The following is a 22,189-nucleotide window of genomic DNA, read 5'->3' as shown; positions in this document are numbered from 1 at the left end:
ATCTTACTTTCAGTCTGAAGTTATACCAACTCAGTGAAGAAGTACCAGTTATCTCTTAGTGATCTTAAGTTTAGAATGACAGTTTTCTATCTTTGATTTATAAAACATGCCAAAGTCATCCTCACTTCCATGTCTTCACTCATTTTGATCTTTTCAGCTGTAATTTTTTACTTCTTCCTATTCAAACTCTCCCCATTTTTAAAAGATAAGCTCAAGACCCCACTTACTATAGTCCTCAGATCTCCCATGACTCAAATTCCCTGGCACTTTTTGATGATTTAATTATCCTAATATCTTAACATGTGCTAATCTAATTCCCAACACTGGATTCTTGTCTTACACATCACTTTTGAATGAGTATTGCACAAAGAGAGTGTTCTCTACTGGGTAAATACTCAGTAAATGAATGAAACTCACTTTTTGAATGAAACTGATATGAATTCGTAGGAGAGTTGATAGAAGCTTGTCTATTTAAATTACATAATTTATAGTGTCCTTAAAAAACTGAGGTTCAGTGAAGCTTACAGACTAAGTTTTTATCTCCCCAAACTATTATGAACATATTCATACATGGAGAGAAATTAAAAGAAAATTACAATGAACATCTGTATACTCTCCACCTAGATCTAACAATTGTTATCATTTTACCATGTTTATTTCATCAGTCTCCAATGATCTTATCTATACATATTTTATATTGTTGATGAATCATTTAAAAATAAGTTGCAGATATCATAACACTTAACCCTTAAATACTTCAGTATGCATCCCTAAGAAATGGCAGCTTCCTACATAACTGTAATACCATTATGGCACCCAATAAAATCAATAATTAATTCAATAACATCATCCAATATCCAGTTCTTATTCAGCTTCCCCCCAATTTTCCCAAGGATAGCTCCTATATCTGTCCTTTTCCTAACCAGGATCGAAAAACTTCTACACATTGCGTTTGATTATTATATTTTGTAGGGGAGGAAAACGTTTTCCATATTTGGAGGTAGCATGTCTTGGACCTCATCAATCTCTTTACATAGTTTTAATCTAAAATAGTCCTCCTTTTTTTGAGATTGATTTTTAAAGAGAGAGGCAGTTGTAGAAACAGTTTTAATAATGTTAAATAACTATAGGAAAACCATTTTTCAGTTTTCTTTGTTTACAAGAAAAAAAGTTCCTATTCTGAGATTCTGAAATTTAATCTAATCATCGGTTGATATAGTTCCAAGTAAGATAGCCACTGAAGGGAGAAAAGTGTGAATTTAGAAGATAATAAATGGGTTCCAGCAATCACCAGGTAGGATGTCTTAGCAAATTATTTAGCTGCTATGAAGTTCATTTTCCGCTGCATAAGGAGGAGATCATACCTATTTTGTGCAGTAAGGATTACTGTGAGATAGTTATGTGAATGCCCAGCATAGCACAGAAGCTTAATAAATGCTGGATCGCCACCCCCAGCCCCCAAGTCCCTTTTTTTTCTTCTAGGAATGGGGCATTTCCAGATTGGCAGATTTCCCAAGTATGATTCTTTCTTTGAACATTTTGTTGCCAAGTCAATTGCAAACATAAAGTCTGAACTGAAGTTTTACACTCCGATGTAGCTTGCTTTGCTTTTGGGTTGTGTTTTGAAAGTACACCTGTGCACCTTCATGTTGAGGTTATTATGTAAAATGATTTCTAAAAGGCACCTCTAAGAGTAATTTAAGACAAAATCATTACTATTTTAAACTAACATTTTAATCTAAATATGTTTTTAGTTTTCTTTAGGTTATATTTTTGCCAACATTATATCTTTAATATGTAATATTTTAAAAGTAATAGAATATAATTTCAAATTACTTGCTTGAGGAATGGACACAGTTCTAATAGAACTAATTTTAAAATTAAAGAGATACATTTTGAATAAGCTTTACCATCTTACTGATTCTCTTATTAATGAATCAATACATCTTTAATGTGTTAATTTTAAAAAATTAAATAGATATGTAGTACATAAAATCACAACTTAAAAAAAATAAAAGTTAATTATCTTTGAAGTAGAAAGATCAAATAAGTCACTAAAAATTAAAAGAACATTATCCTTGCCCCAGCCAGTGGTTCAGTTGGTTAGAGAGTCATCCCATAAACCAAAAGGGTTGCAGGTTCAATTTCTGGTCAGGGCACATACCTGGGTTGCGGTAGGTTCGGGAGGCAGCTGATAGATGTTTTTCTTTCACATGAATGTTTTTCTCTCTCCCTTCCTCTCTCTCTAAAATCAGTAAAAACATATCCTTGGGTGAGGATTAAAAAAAATTTTTTTTAAAGAAAATTATCGTTATAGACCACATGTTAGGACACAAAACAAGTCTCAATAAACTTACGAAGACAAATTATATCAAGCACCTTCTATGGCATAACAGTATCACACTAAAATATCAATCACAAGAGAAAAACTGAAAAACACACAAAGACATGGAGGCTAAATAACATGTTACTAAACAAAGCAGGGGTTAACAATGAGATCAAGGAAGAAATCAAAAGCTACCTTGAGAAAAATGAAAGTGAGAATACAAAAACCCAAAATATATGGGACATTGTGAAAGTAATTCTAAAACAGTAATTCAAAGCAAGAAACCAGTCAGTGTCTTTTTCTAAAAGCCAGCATGGTCTCTCTTTTTACCATTTCTCCATCCAGCTGCTTGCATTTCACTTGTGTAGGTACAGTCATTGCTATTCCAACATCAACTTTCCACGGTCTTAATTAACCCAGCCTTCACATTTCATTTCCAAGTTTCTGACAGAAAAATGTGATTGACCTGTAATGGGCCACAGAGTGATCCCTGGTCCAATCAGCTGTCCTGGATAACAAGAGTCATGTGGTTTGATATTCATTCTCAGCAGGGTTAGGGGAACAACACTCAAAGAAGAAGAAAGACAAAGGCAGGCAACTTGATCGAGGCAACAACCACAGTTAAAATCTATAGGAAATTGCAACAAAAACTTTTATGGGCATCTTCCCAGCTCATAACCCCTTTCCTCTGAGAATTTTACCCCTGATTTAGTGGGGTAGGCACCTAATAGACACATTTGTATCAAATGACATTGTAGTTCAGGCCAGCTAACCAAACCAGGGTGATCACTCTTCCCAAGGCAAGTTAAACTGTTTTTCTCCTGGGAAATTTGATTTGAGACCCAGACACTGCCCATCAGGTTAGACTGGTCTTTTGAGAGGAAAGGCTGTCGACTCAGAACTGTTGCAGGACCATCCTTCCTTATTCTGTTCCCAGGAAAGGAAAGGAGAGTCAGTCTGCTGTGAGAATGAAGCAGATATTTTAAAGAAGTGGGGCTGAGACAAGGGAGCAGGCTCTGCCTGGTTTTTTAAGACCGAATAGTTCCTGGTTTTAGAAGCCCAACGACTCTACTGACCTTGAGTTCTGTGAGACATCTCCACATTCTTTTTTGCTCAAGTGAGCTTGAGTTGGTGTCTGTTATTTGCAACCTAAATAGTTGTAACTGAGACATCCAGATTAAAAGAAAGAGTCTTTCCTACACTTGTCCATTGAGACAAGTCAGTGATATTGAGAGGCCAATATTTTGTTGCCATGAAAAGCTTCTAAATTTATCTTGCAGACTCTTGTATCTGTGTGGCTATACAGTACATCTGTTGGTGACTCATGAGGACTAAATTGTATGGGAGGCCTGTTACCTGATTCTCAGTTGGGTGTCGTGTGATTTCTTAAAAGAGAACAATTATGAAGAAAAAATTGGCCTTGAAATTTTTTATTATTCAATATGTCTGTTTTAACTGATGCTTGTTACCATTTTTTTTTTTTAAATTTTATTTATTGGCTGATTTTGAGAGAGAGAGAGAAACATCAATTTGCTGTTCCATTCATTCATTGGTTCATTCTTGTATGTGCCCTGACCAGGGACCGAACCTGCATCCTTGGCGTATCAGGACGATGCTCTAACCAACTGAGCTACCTGGCCGGGGCTGCTTGTTACCATCTTCAAAGCACATTTATACAATTCTCTCATTTTATATTCACAACAGTCCTCTGAGAAAGTATTATTATATCATTCCTATTTCATATATGAGGAAACTGAAGCTCAAAGAGATCAGATGATTTGTTCAGTATCGTTAATCTAGTGAGGATACAGTTTGGACTAAAAAATCAGAGTTCTTTATATATTTCTGACCCACATTTGGTCTTTGTCTTCTTTTAGCTGTTTTTTTTCTTCATTGTTTTTTGTTTTGTTTTGCCTTTAAAAACTCCCTTTTCTATTGAAGTATAAAATGAGCACAGAAGAGTGCACAAATCATAAGTGAACAAACCACGTATCGCCAATGGAACATGGAATTGGACATGACCCGCACCCTAGAGCACCCTTTTTTCCCTTCCCCATCACTATTCCCTCCTCTCCCCACTGCCTCATATCACTCTGTTGACTTTTAACACCAGAGATTTGCCTGTTTTCAAACTTTATATAAATGGAATCTTGCAGGGTGGATACTTTGGTGTTCAATTTCTTTTACCTGTGTGAGATTTATCCACTTTGTTGCATGTAACAGTAGCTCATTCATTTCTATTCCTGCATAGTATTCCATTTTATGAATATACCAGTTTATGTATCCATTCTATTATCTATAAAGCTGGAACTGTTTTCAGTTTGAGGCTATAATGAATGATGGTGCTTTGAGCATTCATTAGCGTGTATTTTAGCGTACCACATGCATGTCCTATTTAGTAAATACCTAGGAATGAAATTGCTAGGACAAATATTCTGATTTAATAGCTACTGCAAGGCAGTTATCCACTGGGGGGTGTATCAATTTACTCTCCCACCCAACTGGTATAGGAAAATTTTAGCTTCTCCATATTCTCACCAACACTTGGTATTTTCTGTTTTTAGTTTTAACCATTCTGGTGAGTGTGCAATGGTATGTGCCCTGACCTGGAATGGAACAGGCAACCTTTCAGTGCATGGACAATGCCCAGCCAGCTGAGCCACACTGGCCGGGGCTGCATTACCTCTTGTAACATGCATTTTGAATACCTTCTCCCCTCTGCGATTTGCATTTTCAGCCTTAAATTTTTGACATCAAAGAAACCATAGCATCTTATTTGCATTTTTTTCTGTTTCATTTAAAAATGTAATGACTTAATTATTTAGGATAAAATCCAATGAAACGAGATGCTCAAATGGCGCTTTTCCCTCCCTTTTGGCCAAGCCCCCAAAGCTGAAACCAAGGCGATGGTTAACCAGTACCCCCAAGTCACTCTGGCTCTGCTAAGAGTATGTAAACACTTCTGGCTTTCACGAACCCACCATTTACCTTGAAAGTATATGGAAGCTGAGGTAAAAAAAGATGGAGGGGAGAGGGAAGGGCTTCTTTGGAAAGTGCTTTCTCCTTCCTCCACCGTGACATGGGGACAGGGAGGAGTGTGCTCCTTCTACCCCAAGCCAAATGGGAGGTGCCTTAAGAGGACCTTCCAGAATTTGCCCCCTGGACTTTTGGAAGAAGAACACGGGTGCGATCCGTGCCCAACATGAAGGCTGGAGGGTCTGGCTGAAGCTTCACCTGCTTGCAGGGTCACACTGGGTGTAAACTGAACTTACACTTACAGGCGGCAAAGGGGAAAATGTCCGGGGAACAAAGTGGAATGCATAAAAAGCACTGGACTGGGGTCATCTGAAGAGGAAGGAATCTTGCCTCTTTGCCCCACAACAGGTGAAGGAAAACACCAGAAGCCCAGGTTTGAGGGAGTTATTAAAAGCTGACAGCCAGAGAAGTATTGTGTCCATCAGGGAGCTACAGTCACGGTATGTGGAAGGAGGGGGAGTTCTCAGAAAAAATCTGGAGAGAGTCAGCTTTGGACAGTCTCCAAACCCAGAGGGCATCACTGATGCCAAGTGGCATAGGACCAGGCATACGGGACTATCTCCTTTCCCCAAACCCTCTTTTTCTCCTGGCCCAGGGCAGAGAGGTCAGAAACAGCCCCAAGAAGAGAAGCAGCAGCTGACAGGGCGCTTCCCCCACCGCAGGCTTGGAGGCCTGAAGCAGGCCTGAGCCGGGGAAGTGGAGAAGGGTTAGCTTTGAACACATTTGGAATTTCGAAATTGTCCTCAGTGAGACTGGAACTATGTGATTATAAAGCCTCGACTGGACTCTTCTACGAATTCTCCCCTCAGCTGTTTCTATTCTGACACTTCATCTACTGAGTTTTCAACTCCAATTATTAAAATTGTCGTATCTATAAATTGTTTGGCCCTTTACATATCTGCTTAACTGATTTTATAGCCTTTCGTTCCTTGCTCATATTTTCAAGCCACTCTTTTATTTCTTTAAACACTTTAAACACGTTACTGTAGGGCCTGAATAACTAACTACAGCAACTTCTGATGTCTTTGCAGATCTGAGTCTTGTTCTGCTTTTGTTAGCTCTTGCTTTAAGTGCCTTCTTTCCTTGTGTTTCAGATCTGTTACTGTGAGCTGAATCATTGGCCTTGGTATTTTATCTGTGGAATTTCTTTGAGGTCCGGATTGAAACTGCTGTCCTCCTGCCTATATCCTGGGGAACTACCAAGCTGAGGCCACTTCAAGTTCAATGATCATTTGAGGTTTTCCGACCTCATGGGGAGAATGATTTTGGACTGGAAATCCACTTGGAAGCCAGTTTGTGTTATAAATGTTCAGGGAGATTTTATTTTTCAAATCTTCACCTGAGGATATTTTTTACATTGCTTTTCAGAGAGAGTGGAAGGGAGGGGGGGGAGAGATAAATGTGAAATAGACACATCGATTGGTTGCCTCCTGAACGCACCCAGGTCAGGATCAAGCCTGCAACTGATGTATGTGCCCTTGGCTGGAATCAAACCCAGGACCCTTCAGTCCCTGGGTCGATGCTCTAACCAATGAGCCAAACTGGCAGGGCAAGGAGATTTTTAAAAATTTTATTTTATTTTTAAAATATATCTTTATTAATTTCAGAGAGAGGAAGGGAGAGGACGAGAGAAAGAGAAACATCAATGATAAGAGAGTCATGGATCAGCTGCCTCCTGTAAGCCCCCAACTGGGGATCGAGCCCACAACCCGGGCATGAGCCCTGACTGGGAATCGAACCTCAGTCTCCCGGATCCTAGGTCGATGCTCAGCCACCACGCCACGCCAGCCGGGCTTAATTTTAGGGAGAGAAGAAGGGAGAGAGAGAGAAAAACATCAATTTGTTATTCCATTTATTTATGCATTCACTGGTTGATTCCTGTATGTGCCCTGGCTGGGGATGAACCCACGACCTTGGCATGTAGGGCTGATGCTCCAACCAGCTGAGCTACCTGGCCAGGCCATAGGAGATTTTTTATCGTATTTTCCTCACCCAGGGTCAAGTTTCAGACAGGAAAGTTTTCTTGCTGTACACTTCAGAGTGATGTGCATTTCTCTTTGGGATCTTTGGGATCCCAGTTTTATGGCGATCTTCTCATAGACTCTCTACTTGGGTAGGCCCTAGGCATTACTTCCTGTCCCCCAAACTGTGCAGACATCAAAGTGGAAGCTCAAGGTCACCAGAGCGCTTTAGAAACGTTAGGGCTAAGCCAACTTTGGTGCTCACCGTATCTCTTAGAATTTCTGCTTTCACTTCATTTTAGGCCTTGTAGGTTTCCTTGTAACATGCCAGTGAGCAACACATTTTAAATATTTTTTTTCAATAATTCATTCAAGGTAAAACCCCAAGTAGGGGTTCACCAAACCTCTCACAGCCTTTGTCTGCTCATAAACCTGTGTCTCTTTCCTCCTGGGCACACATGCTTCTGGAAATCTGGACAAGAGCCCTTTATTTTTGAAGGAAACCAAAGGCCTTTTTGTTATTGGGGAGTAACTGGATATAATACCTGAGACTTCACCCAGGTAGGGACATCTACCTGAAACTGTCAATGATGAGGAAGGTTACTTTCATACCTGTACCTTGCTGAGCTCAGCTTCCTCATAAAACTGATCACACGCTCATCACAGTTACACAGCTAGCTATTGATGCCTTTAACATGTCTAAAGAAACACTAAGAAAGCAGAGGCAGTACTTCTAAGCTATTGAGGTGATCCTGCGGAGGAGTGTGAGTTTGAGGCCAGAATGAAACATCAACATGTATTTAATACAAGTAAAAGTCTGCAGCAGAGTGGCCAAACCAGTCCCCCAAAACAGACACCATCAGGCTGGGGGTACCCAGAAGACTGCACCTTCTCTAGTATCTAAAGTCCCTTTCAGCTTCACAGATAGCCCCAGGTCTGGGGGCCTACCAAGCTTCGGTGGGAGAGAAAGATTGGCTGCTCAGCAGATCTGTGTCACTTTGTTCCTAGCTCCCTTACAGACAGGTGTAGTCTGAGTTTTGGTCACTGGAATGTGGGCTGGAGTGACATGCAGCACTTTCAGCCTGGCCCATAAAACTCACCAGGTCATTGGTGAGATACAGCTATTGGCCAGGCACGCTCGCCCCTGCTTCTCTCCAGTAGATGAAGCGCATGTCGGTGACTCTTTCCACCTGCTGGGCCTCTTTGTTCATTCAGACCATCAGCAGGGTAGGTTGATGCGTTAGTAAGATACAGAACATGTGAACACTGCATAACACAGAATTCAAGTGGTCTGTCCACCATGCCGGCACCTTCCCTTAACTCTGGTTACCTGCTGCATTTTCTTGTTTCTTGCTTCTTGCTGTGTGCTTAAAATTGATTCAATAAACCATACAATTCCAAAACCCTGCATGATCCTTTTCTTCTGCCACTGAAACCAAGGACTCCAAGCAACAGAAGATGGCAGACCATAAATGGAAGAAATCTGGGAGCCCCAGTTACTCTATGGAAGGCCATTTGCCAAACACCAGTTAGAATTTGACTGAGAGAGAAATTAAATTTCTATTGTATTAAGCTATTGAGATTCTAGAATTTTTCTGTTACTATAGCTGTTATATTAACAAATACAACCCAAGTCACCCTGAAATTCCAGCAAAATTACCTAATGTGGTTTTAAAATCTGCTTTTAGCAAGCTAGGTCACCTGGATCCAGCAAGTAGAATTTGGATATACTGTTTTACTCTGTTACTAGTTCCATATTGCTTCATTGTCCAAAGGGTTATGGAAATGACTAAGCATGCAATCAACATATTCTCATCGCAACTAGGTAACAATGATTAGTCCATGGCCGTGGATAGCATTTATCTGTGAGGCCTAGGAGGGACTGAGCTAAACAACATATTGATAAACTACACCTATTAATAAACAATGTTTTCTACATGTAATTGGAATAACTCTCGAGGTCCCATATGGATGCGCCTTTGTGTGGTGTATCACATAAAAAAACATACAACAATACTGTGACTCTAGAAACCTTCAAGATAATGTGAATTTTTACCCTGGTGAGGTAGGAATTTTGCACTGTGTTTTCTCACATTATAGGGGTCAGGGTACTTGGTGGAAAACAATGGAAGCGAATTCTGGCTAACTCAAGGAAAAAAAACAAACAAACCAACAGAAAAAACCTGACTAAATAATGAAGTTTAGCTTATATATTAAAAAAAAAAAAAGTTCTGGTGAACCATAGTCAATAAACTGGCAAGAATTCCAGAAGGCTAGGTCAGATAAGAACTCCAAGACCAAAGCAGAGGCTAGTTTCTTGTCTTCAAAGTATCACCTGATGGGTTACTTACTAACTAAAAAGAGAAAAAGCTACTTTTACAAAGGAGAAATCTGGCAGATACCACCTTAACTAAGTTATCTGCTTAATATCACTAATAATGGGCAAACGGATATTATATGTCTCCTGAAGTGATACTGGAAGGACACAGTATCATCTGTGTAGCATATTTGTAAAAATATTTAACCCGAAACTAATCAGAGGGAAAAGATCAGGCGATTCTAGATTGTGAGACTTCTACAAGACAATTTGCTGGTAATCTTCAAAATTATCGGTGTCATAAAAGACCAAAGAATGCAAAGGACTCCTCTAAATTAAGGTAGAACAGAATGACATGAACCTTGATTAAATCTTAGCTTGAAAAAAACCCCAAAACTCTTTTAAAGGACATTTGGAGAATAATTTTAAAATTTTGACTATGTATTAGATAATACACTGTATCAATGTTAAACTTCTGGAGTGAGATAATATTGTGGCTATCTAGCAGAATGTCCTTGTTTTTAGGAGATATATACTAACTATTTAGAGATAAAGTTATGATATCTATAATGTACTTTCAAGATTTAGCAAAAAATGAAGATAAGTAAGTAGATAGGCACAAATAGAGCAAGCAAATGTCACAAAAGTTAATGACAGGTGAATCTACATGAGGGTATACAGGTGCTATTTGTACAATTTTTTTCAACTTTTTGTAGGTTTGACATTTTTCAGAATGAATACTTTAGAAACTTTTTAAAAAATTAGTGCTTCTAAATTGTGCCTAGGAATTGTGAAGGCATGGGCTATAAATTATACTGAGATGGGTCTGTGGGCAACCACTATGTTAAACGTTTTATGCTAGTCTCTGACAAAACACGAAGCTTTTTGTAGGTATGATAAAATTCAATAAAAGGTTTTTAAAATGAGAGAGAGAGAAAATTATCAAGTATAATTATCAAGTACATAGCTTGCTAGTGGCAAAGCTGGTATATAAAACATGTTCACACTTTTTTTTCTCTATGGACAGCAAAAAAAACAGAAGCTTGCTATGCTCTGAAATCAAATAACCTATTTCTCAATTTTGCAGAAGGCCAATCTTGAAGACAATGTCTAAATAATTCTTAAATGTTAAAGACAGTTACAGAATAAAAAGAAAAGAAGGCTTTAAAAATACTGTTCTATTAAGCCAAGCCTGAGAGTACTGTACATTTGGGATTTATAAGAGGATTTGAGAAATTTAATAAAACAGTTATTTAAAAACAAGAGAACAAGAGGCTTTTTGATATGGATTTAACAAGAATTTAGAAACAGTTAGGAAATACTCACTTCCAGGTACTCTAACTAATATGTTGGATTTGTCAGGGGAAATTCATTGAAGTGGAGAAATATTCTGAAAAATAATAGGATTTTATAAAATCCTGTAATAATAGACTTTTATGTTTTTCCCTAGTCTTTGAAAATTCTGTTCTTAGACTTTTTCTCCTCTTTGCTCTTTTTCGGGACACTCATCTGCTCTGCTTCCTTTAACCAATAACTCAAAGCAAACGTCTCCTAACGCCTATGTCTCTGGTCTTGGCCTCTTGCTAGGTTTCACGAGTACACTGTGCTAAGGTATCCAGTTAACATCTCATACTCAAAACAAATTCGTCATTTCCTCTTAAATTTTGGTCTGCCTTCTGACTTCTCTGTTCCTGACATTATCATTTTCCCAGTTATCTGTTTTAAATCTTGGAATGCTGTTGTTTAAATTTTTTTTTTTTTAAATTTACTGAGTTGAGAAAGAGAGAGAGAAACACCAATGTGTTGTTCCACTTATTTATGCATTCACTGGTTACTGTGGGGACGGAACCCACCTGCTTGGATGCTGCTCTAAGCAGCTGAGCTACCCAGACAGGGCAGAATGCTGGTTTTTAACCCCACCTCCTCCTGTGCTTTACAGATTCAGTCACTTTCAAAATTCTGAGTGTTCTGGTTCCACAGTGGTACCCATGTCTGCCCCATTTTTTCCCTTCTTTTTATCTATACTAACCCAGAGTTTCTCAAGCAGGATGCTATGGATATTTTGGACAGAACAATTCTTTGATGTGGGGGTCGTCTCATGCATTATAGGATGTTTAGCAGCATCCCTGGCCTCTACCCATCAGATGCCAGTAATACCCCCTCACTTATGAAAATCAACAAAATGTTTCCAGACATTGCCAAACGTCCCCAGAGGGGCAAAACCACCCCCATTAGAGAACCACTGCTCTAGTCTAAATGACTGTCACCACCTTCTATTAGAAACACCTTCCCATCGACTAAGAGTCCCACCACCAATTCATTCTAGATATAGCTACTGATTCACTCTTCTTAAGGTTTAGCTCTGATGCTATTTCCTTGTCCATAAACGTCTAGTGGTTCCCTACTGCCTCCAGAGTAATGCTAATATTCCTCAATTTAGCATTTAAGCCCGCCTACTTTATGGCCCTTACATCTCAATTATATTTCCCACTGCTACTTTCTATATTCCTTGTTTCAGCTCTGTGACCTCTGAAACTGCTTATGAGATTTATCCATTCATTGTTGATTCATTCGACAAACAGTTACTGAGAAACTGTTAAGTATTAGGTACTGTGTTGGGCTCTGAAGCCATAAAGTGAGACACAGCCTCATCCCTCAAGGAGTTTAGCACCCAGGGGTAGATTCCCAATGGTCTGGACACCAGTTGTTACCGCCCGCCTAGCATTCCCTCCTACTCCTTCCAGCAACAGAGTCTGTCTTTGTTGTGGGGCCCTTTCCATGAGATTCAGGTAGAGCTGATTCATCATTCGCAATTCTAGAGATGAGGAAAGTGGGGCTTACAAAAGCTGATGAGGAAATTTAGACTTGGGGGAAGTTCAGTGTACCATCCAATTGACTGACACAAGATCACACCGCTGGTGAATCACAAGATTCGAAATAAAGCATTTTCACTTCAGAGTCTACATTCTACCACTATGCTGCACCGATTCTCCATTTCTTAAACACAGAGGATTAATGTCATGATTGAAACCTACTGGGTGTTGATGTAAGAAACTTCCAAACCTGTAGAGAATTTTTAATAAAAATTTATTTGAGCCAAAATGATGATATATACTGAGGAACACCATCTCGAATGCTCCAGAGAATAACAGTTTTGCAGCTTCTTTTGTGCCTTTGAAATTAAGGAGGGAAAGTACATGGAGCTGAGAGAAAGCAAACTGGGATTGGATTACAGGATAGTTAACAAGATTATGTGCTCTCTCCAGGGTTAATACTCCATTTGAAAGGTATGACTTCTGGTGTTTCAAAGGTGTGTTATCCTAGATGCTCGAGAACAATGGACAGGGCTGGCTTAAAACCTTTCACTAAAGTTATGGGCCTGGGGCGTGACTACCCACCACCACCTGCCCAGTTAGGAATTTATGATCAGATCACACTGTGAGGTTACTGTCCATAGAATCCCTTTTTTCATCCACATGGGCATCAATATCTCAGGGCCAGAAAGCTCAGCCCATGCTTATGTTGTGAAAATATAATCAAAAACAAAGTTCCTCTCAACCCCCAACAGTTCTCCACAATGGGGAAAAATGGGAAAATTTAATATTTGAATAAGCATTAAACCAGAATGTAGTGCTCAGCACAATGATCCTCCATGGGAACTGCACAGACAGAAATGAATCTCCCTCTTTTATATAGCTACCTGGATACAACCCATTGAATCCATTAGACAGGTTTGGCAATTTAGAGTCAGGTGACAACTTAAACCTAGCTCCTCCCAGGAAACTGGGAGACTGGATTTTATCTTCCTTGGTGATTATACTTCAAAGAGATGGCCCCCAGGCCCTCAAGGAGGAAACATTCCTGAGTTATGAGACTGACCAGAGGCTTCTTTGCCATTAAAAAGATTTACATATATTTGAGAAGGTCAGAGAAGAAATTCAGAAAGAAAAGGCAGAAGAGTTGAGTCTCTTGGCTCATCTTTAGCTGAGAGAAAATTTGTATTTGCTCTTACATTTGTTGAAGCATTTAAGATCAGTACATTTTCTCCAACTGACCATACATTATAATTTCATTCCATTTATTTATACTTATTTTCATGTTGCTTCGTAAATTTTTTCAAGTCCTTTTTTTGGATTCATATAAACTTGCTTTATATAAACTTACAATTCCTTTGCCAAAAAGAAAGATTCAGTAAATATTGTGAAATGATTGGCAGCTTTCTGTTCCAAGAACTTGGGAGCAACTAACTGTTCAGCTGTTGAGGTTCAATCCATTGACAACCTGACCAGTGTCAGGCAGGACCATGTTCTGGGGCCCAAACACAGACGCGCTTTGCCTCTAGAGGTTATGAACAATCGTGTTCCAAGGAATGTGTGAACAGAGGATATACTCAAGTCTACCTTCATACTGGCTCCCCAGTAAACGAGATTAAATCTTGGAAGATGTTTACAGAATGATCAGTTTGCCCCCCATAAGGTCTACTCTTAGGGAAGTATAAATATTTTTTTAATTGCTCTGACTGGAACTAATAATTGGCAACCTCCCTCCCCGCTCCCCCTCTCCAAGTAGCATTCATTCTGAACAAATGGAAAGCCATTTACATGGGTAACTAAGACACGATGAAATAAATAAAATTATGAGGCCTCAGACAGAGACCTGAGACACTAAGATTAACCTTTGTTAAAAAATAAACAGGCATATTAAAAATTTTAAGAGTTTATTTGGGCAAAAATTGATTTCAATCAGGCAGCACCAAATTGGGAGCGGTTAGAAATACCACCTGAGGAGAAACTTTTATAGAGAAATGGAGGAAGCAAAGTAAGGAAATTATGGATTGGCTTTTTGTGATTGGTTGTCCTTAGGCTTCAATTTCATAGCCTGGAGGTATTTACAGGCTTTGATCTTGGTTCCTTCAGAAGACCACCACAGCATTAGAGCCCCCTGGTCGCGTTAAGGAGATCCGGCCCTTAGCAGGCCTGCCCAGGGCCGGCCTACAGTGTGGGTCCCTGCCTCTGCGGGAAAGCTCTCACAGCACCGGTCAGGGGTTTGGGAGCGTACCGATCAAAGCTGGGATAGCGAAACAAGGAAGGGCCAGACAGAAGCAGCAACAGGAGAGCGCCCAGGCAGAGTGGCCTTGGTTCTCCAGGAATGCTATAGGAAGGAAACGAGCCCGGGGGGCTGCTTTGGGCTCACTGGGAAGCCAGGGGAGAGAGGGCCTTGGAAACAGATTCAGGGGGCTAGCCCAGGAAGAGCTGCCACTGCCCATTGCTCCTCTGGTCCCAAGCCTCCTGGGGTCCCTTCATGTTTAGGAGATGCACGCCTGTGAGGGAAGAAAAGGGGGAAGGGAAGGCATGGGCAGTATTTGAGAGTATTTAAAGGCTGGGTGTTTGGGGGCGGGCTCACAGAGGGTCTCACCAGAATATCAATCAGCTTTCCCAGGGGTGCCCTTTCAGGGCTGTGGTCCCTACTGAATGGTCAGTGCCAGGGCAGGGGGTTGTCAGTCACTCACCTGGTTTTGCTGCTTTTCTGGGCCTGGAGCTGAAATACAACTGAGGCCTAGATGTTATCTCTGGGGAGGCGACCTTCTGTATCTGGCTGTAATTGCTCAGCCAGTTTATCCATCTGTCTCAGTTTCCCATGCTTCTTGCCAAAGAATTTTGCTAGCTTCTTATTTTCCTGCCTCAAGTCTAATGGCCTCCTTGTTTAATTAATGTCACACCTTTTAAGTTAACCTTAGAGGTTGGCATTAGATTGGAGTTTAGTGGTTTGATCTGAACAATCTTTTTTTTTTTTTTAACCCTCACCTGTTTTTCCATTGATTTTCAGAGACAGTGGAATGGAGCGGGGAGGGAGAGAGAGAGAAAAAAAAAAAATCAGTGTGAGACATCGATTGGTTGCCTTGCAAACATGTCCTGATCAGGGCTGGGGATCGAACCTGCAACCCAGGTACATGCCCTTGACCAGGAATCGAGCCCAGGACCCTTTGGTGCATGGGTCAATGCTCTAACCATTGAACCATGGCTGCCAGGGCTGATTTGAACAATCTTAAGAGCTTCCCAGACTCCTGTGTTAAAGTGTAAATATTATTAGAAGGGATCTCACTTTATTATTTTTTAGAGAGAGGAAGGGGGGAAAGAGAGAGAAAAAGAGAGAAAAGCATTGATGTGAGAGGGATGCATCAACTGGCTGCCTCCTGTACATACCCCAACCGGGGATCGAATCCGCAACTCAGGTATACGCCCTGCCCGGCAATCAAAATGATACCATTATAATTAACCCAGTTATTAATAAACAGGAAAGGAGCAAGGGGAAGGCCAAATATTACAGTCATTTGTGCAGCTTTGCCAGGAAGCTGCAGTTCAGACGCATGCCTAGCAAGGTCTGGGTGAAACAGGAAAGCTACTTGTCTCTCAGTCACACCGGGGAACAGGTCACTGGCCAGAGCAGGCGTGGCCACCGCAAGCACGGGAAGATTGAAGATATTAAACTCCTCCACATAGCAGTTAGCTCTCTCTTGCTCTCTTGACTTCTGGCTTGCAGAGCTCTCATGCTCACGGCCATGTGGACCCCACACAGTGGACTAATGGGCTACAACTAACCTAATGCTATCTTGACCCAACTCCACCACGGAGCGGAAACTCTGGACACTGGCTTTGCTTCTAGCTCTGCTGAACCCCTAGCTGCCCATCTTCCAAGACTAGAAATGGGACTCTAGAAACCCAGGGATGTAACTGCATGAAAAGAAAGCTTTCTACCACATCTCATCCCATGGAGGCCTCCGAAAATGCTTATTCCAGGGACACCCCAAGAACCCCACTCCCACTAGCAGTGGAGAAAGACCACCCACACGTTTCTCCAATAACAAAACTCACCACCTTTTGGTGTATGGGATGACACTCCCATCAACGGAGCCACACCGGCCAGGGCAGCAGGGATCTCACTTTAAGCCTTTATCAATGAAGTCTTCCTTAACCTTCTACTATCAATTAATAGCTTTACCAAGGGATGAAGGGTCCCCACATGACTGGGAGTGTGGGGAGGCTATGGTAAATCTGGCAATTCTGGGGGAAAAATAACCACTCCGAAAGAAACCAGACTGCCTGCCAAAGACAACTTTCAGCTACATCTGTTTTGTTGAGGGCCCAGCCTAAGAGAGGAATGGGCTGTACCAGGCAGTTTTTCCAAGGTTACCTCTAGGCTAAATTTCTATGAAAATGAAACTTGTTTTCTGCCCCCCCAGAGCCTCTGCATTGATCCCCCCCTTCAAAGTCCCCAGATCCCTTAAGCTGCTCCTCCCTGGCCTGCTATCCTGGCTGACTCTCCAGGGCACAGCCATGCAAGACCTGATTCTTCCACCTTCCTACCTTTCTACTTTTCTTTTTCTCCCACATCATAACTTACCTATTTACTCAAGGATCGAATAAATGAGGATCTAAATACTGCCCTTAGAGGGTCAAGACCTAGTTTTATTGATTGTTTCTCTAGCACCCTAATACATGGTGACTGTACAAGGGTGATTTTCAAGTGGATGGATGTCAGATATATGAATGTATGTTAATTGAAGATACTAGCTTAACATTACTTCCCCACTGATAGCCAATAATTTGGAGGGAAATATTTTGGGGGAAATATTTGGAGGGAAATATTTTAGGTCTTCCATTCCTCATGTCTCCTTTTAGAAGAACTACCAACTCCATTTGTAAGACCATCCCTGATTGTTCCAAGGCTGGAAGTGACTTGGTCACTGCCTGAATGTGAGTAATAAAAAAGGAAAGACATTAAAGGCCCCCTGAAGTTTCCCATATGGCAAGGGGAAGAAGTCAGGTAGGAAGGTCCACAGATAATGAAACAGGCATTATTCTAAAGATCAGCACAGTCAAGTACTCTCTGTAACCTGATTCCACCACACGCTTTTAATTTAGCTGCATTATTGTAAATTTATTAAAAGGAACATAAATCTTCAAATATGTGCTTACTTACACTTTACCAGAATTTGACCCGTGATACTCTCATTAAAAGAAATCTAAATGGTTATGTTGAATCTGTGCTTACATATACTTAACCAGAATTTGACCCATAATATCCTTAGTGCATTGTATCTCACAGAATGTCCTAGATATACTGCGATCCTATTTCTAAGAGCTGAATAAACTAATCCCCATAAAGCCACAGGAGTACTTCACTGTGATGTAGTACAGGGAAGAATTAGGATGTTCTCAGTGGGCAACTGCAATAAGCTACCTGCTGAGTCACTGAGCCGATCTATTTTTAATCCAATGAGCAAAACTTCTATTTGGTGTGACCTGATCTGAATGATATCTTCTGTAGAGCTTGTAAAAACTATCCCACTCCAAGAAACTGAGGAAATGTTCATTTTCATTACTCTCTGACAAAAGAATTATGCTGCTTATTCAGCTGGACAAGAATTTTTATTTTAACTAGAAATCAAGTCTTACCTTAATAAAGATAGACAGGCAGTCAAGTTGTAAAATCAAAACAAAATGGAACAGCTTGGTAAAACGAAACTTCTATTTTTCTTTAAGAATTCATCTTTATAGTAATAATTACTAGAAATACATTAGTCATGGTGAAAATTATATTCTTATTTTACATATACTTCTCTACTGGTACAGAAAAATGAAACTGGCTAAGGTCACCATGGGATACTGCCTTTGATAGTACCAAATTACATAAACAACTGCTTTTTGTTATTGAGAGAAAATATTCCATCAAAACTGTGAAATTCCTGCAGGTTTAATTAGAAAAAAAGATTCAGTAGTGTTTGTAAGACCATTACTAAATAGAAAAACAATATATTGTAATTGATAGTATTTGTTAGTGATTTGATGCCAATTGTTTGAAGAGGAGGTGAGAGAGATCAATGTCCAGTGTTAGTTAACTGTCTCTGGGTAAGAAAATCATGCACATAATACACTTAGATCAGGGAGAAAACCTCATTGTAAAATTGTGTTGGATGAGAGGACTATTGTCTTCCCTTCTCTTTCCCCCATTCTTTTTTTTTTTTTATCCTCACCTGAGGATATTTTTTCATTGCTTTTTAGAGGGAATGGAAGGAAGGGGGTGGGGGAGGGAGGGAGAGAAGAGACAGAAACTTCGCTGTGAAAGAGACACATTGATTGGTTGCCTCCAGCATGTGCCCTGGCCCTGGAACCTGCAACTGAAATACATGCCCCCTTGGCCAGAATTGAATCTGGGACCCTTCAGTCCTAGGGCCAACACTCTAACCACTGAGCCAAAGAGGCTAGGGCTCTCTCCCTCATTCTTCCTGCCTAGAACATAGATTTGATGCCTGGATGTATAACATCCATCCTGCAATCACAAGGACAAAAGCCGCAAAGAAAAAACGAGAGGGCAGAATGCTAGAAGCAGCTTGTGGACACATCTTTGAGCGGCTGCCCCAGCCCTGGACAACCTGCTTCTATGACTGCAAAATAAAATACAGGTTGCCCAGTTTAACTGGTGCATGAGACATACTTATACTAAAAAATTATTTAACTGAAATTCAAATTTAACCGATGTCCTATATTTTTATTTACTGGCAACCCTACCTGCTTCTAGACTTCTTGCTATTTGAAAACATTCCAATCTTATTTGGATAAGCTACTACTGTAGTCAGGTTTCTAATACATGCAGCTGAAGTCAAGCCCTAAGTGATACACATTTTAAAAAGATTATTTGTTTTAACTTAGACTTTTTCTAAAGCCCTGGTTTTTAGGTTAACTATTTGGAATGATGAGATACATAATATCTTCTTTCTTAGAAAATGCAGTCCAGATACAGCAATTGTTAAATTAATTAAACTAAGAGGCCCTTAGACTGAGGTGGTTCTAATGCCTTAGTGGCATTATGTAAGCAAACTAAAACCCAAGCTCATAAATGCTTCAAAGTTAGGAAATCAAAACCCAAAGACAACCTTGACCACAAAGAGCCACCTGGGCTTTCCGAAATAAGGCAACTGTTTAAGCTGTAGCCAATCAAATCGCTCTGCTTCTGCCTCTTCTCTAAAATCTTTTTCCAGCTGCTGGTGGTAGAACACTTTCCAGTTTGATGCTCCTGATTTGAAACTCTTCAAATTTTTGATATGCCTCAGTTTATCTTTTAGCAGTTCAAATGATTGGTCATTTCTTCTACCAGCAGTTGGCTCTTAAAACTTAATAGTATTAGTAAACAGAATTCAAATTTATCTATGTGATTCACCAAGTAGAGGCACGAAGATTAAAGGCAACAATACCAACATCAAAAACTACATACATGAAACTTAAGTTAGAAAATTCAAAGGGAACCATTATTCATGGAATTACTAATATATTTCTCTCTTTACTTATATTCTTTCACTGCACTCATAATACCAAATAACTCAGATTATTAAAGGCAAACTGGCTAATTCAGTTGAATTGCTATTTTATCATTATACATAAGGACTGGAGCATAAAGAAACGGAAAATAGTGGAAAAAGTGAGAAAGAGTAACAATCTTTTGAAGGAGATAAAGCTTATATGAGTCAAATACTTAAGGATGAAACATGGGAGAATAATACAGAGTGGGACGAAAGCAGGGTTATAGCTCATATGGAAAATACAATAATTAACATATAATAATACAAGAATAAACTCTGTGTTCCTTGTACTCACAGCTCTAAACCTACTTTTGCTCCACCCTGCATAAAAAGGTAAATTCCAGTTAAAATGAAATAAAAAAATTGCCAAAGTGTACAATAAATATAAGGGGCTGTTAGGGCAGAAGTTATCTAGGAATATTTCATGGAGAAGGTGGGATTTGTGACGGGCCTTAGATCTGCCTCATTCATCTCTGATAAAAGCCTATGCAACTGGTGTGACCACTTATAAACCCGCCCATGAAAGGTTTAGTGTTTAAAGAGAGAAGGTGAATTCTATTTCTCTTCTCTTACTCTGCTCAGTTTCCCATTTCTTCCCACAAAGAGTGACATTGTTCAGAGCAGAATTGTACATAGAGTCCTTTCTTTCCCCCTCTTAGGCTGACTCTTAGTTTGAATGCATTAGGTATGATCACTGGAATTTCTTCCCAGAGGTAAAAGGGGTACTGTAATACTATTCTGGGGGTTGAAATGCACTCTACTGCAGGAACCAGAAACCTGGGTTCCTGTCCCAGCTTCTGTGTGACTTTAGGTCAGTCACCTCTCTCGCCGGGGCTTCAGTCTCCCAATCTATAACATGATCTCTCTAAAACTTTTTTCTCACCGTTAATTTTTGGGGAGAACAGCTTTATTGAGATATAATTCACGTTCTACACAATTCACTCACTTAAAGTGTACAAGTCAATGGTTTTCAGTATATTCACAGAGCTGTGCAGCCATCACCACAGCCATTTTAGAACATTTTCATCGTTTCAAGAAGAAACCCTTTGCCCTTTAGCTCTCACCTCTTCATACTCCCATACTCCTCACCCACCACACCTACTAGCCAACACTCTGTCTCTGCAGATTTCTCTATTCTGGACTTTCAGATAAGTAGAACCCTATAATATGTGGTCTTTTGTGATTGGCCTCTTTCAGTTATGTTTTCAAGGTTTATCCATGTTGTTGAATGGATCAGTACTTCATTCCTTTTTTATGGCCAAATAGTTTTCCATTGTATGAATATGCCACGAACATTTGGGTTTTCACCTTTTGGCTATTATGAATAATGCCACTACGAACATTCATAAACAAGTTTCTGAGCACTCATATATTTTCATTTTGGGGGTATACACCTAGATGTGGAATTGCTGAATCACACATTAACTCTATGTTTAATTGTTTGAGAAATTTCCAGAATGTTTTCCAAAGTAACTGGACCATTTTACAGACCCACCAGCAGTGTATGAGGGTTCTGATTTCTCCTATCCTCACTAATACTAGTTATTTTCTGACTTCATTTCTAGCCACCCTACTAGGTGTGAAATGGTACCTCATTGTATGTGCTTGTATGTGCCCTGACCGAGGATCACAGTGGTATCTCATTGTGGTTTTGATTTGCATTTCCCTGCCGACTAACGATGTTGAGCATCTTTTCATATTCTTATTGGCCATTTGTTTATCTCTGGAGAAATGTCATTTCAGATCCTTTCACATGAATCAAATTTTAGGTAATAAGTAGCAAGAGAGGGAAAGCTATTTCACAAATAGAACTGCTAATGCTTAAACACAAAAATGTAAATAACTAATAACTTTAAAGTCTCTAAACTTTTGACCCTGTTTGTTTTTAAGCACATTTATTAGAAAAGTTAAATTAGTACTAAATCCTTTGTTTTCTCATTCTGTGATTTTAATAGTAGTTACCCTATTAAATGGGTATGTATCTAGGGATCTAAGATGGCGGCGAAGGAGGTGGAAGTTACACTTATCTCCTCCAAGAACCAAACTGGAATTTCAACTAAATTATGGAAAAAATCAACCTGAATGACTAAATGAAGACTAGCTGGGCCCTGGCCAGGTAGCTCAGTTGTTTAAAGCGTTGTCCCAGTGTGCCCAGGTTGCAGGTTTGATCCTCGGTCAGGGCACATACAAGC

At 39.9% G+C, this 22,189-nt stretch overlaps 1 long non-coding RNA gene across 2 annotated transcripts in view; it reads right to left on the bottom strand.

Moving 5' to 3' along the window:
* Positions 1-22,189, bottom strand: part of LOC148091623 (uncharacterized) — a 108,374-nt gene that overhangs the window by 12,909 nt on the left and 73,276 nt on the right. Inside the window, exon 4 of one of the 2 annotated variants that reach the window (XR_015715518.1) lies at positions 7,102-7,155. The exons of the other annotated variant lie outside the window; for it this stretch is intronic. This is a non-coding gene — a long non-coding RNA (uncharacterized LOC148091623). The remainder of the gene's footprint in view (positions 1-7,101; positions 7,156-22,189) is intronic. 2 annotated transcript variants of the gene reach the window in all.

Source organism: Miniopterus natalensis, chromosome 13 (assembly GCF_054644295.1).
Source record: "Miniopterus natalensis isolate mMinNat1 chromosome 13, mMinNat1.hap1, whole genome shotgun sequence".
Taxonomy (NCBI): Eukaryota; Metazoa; Chordata; class Mammalia; order Chiroptera; family Miniopteridae; genus Miniopterus; species Miniopterus natalensis.
Note: the sequence above shows the minus strand (reverse complement) of the source record. Positions and strands in the feature narration are given on the sequence as shown.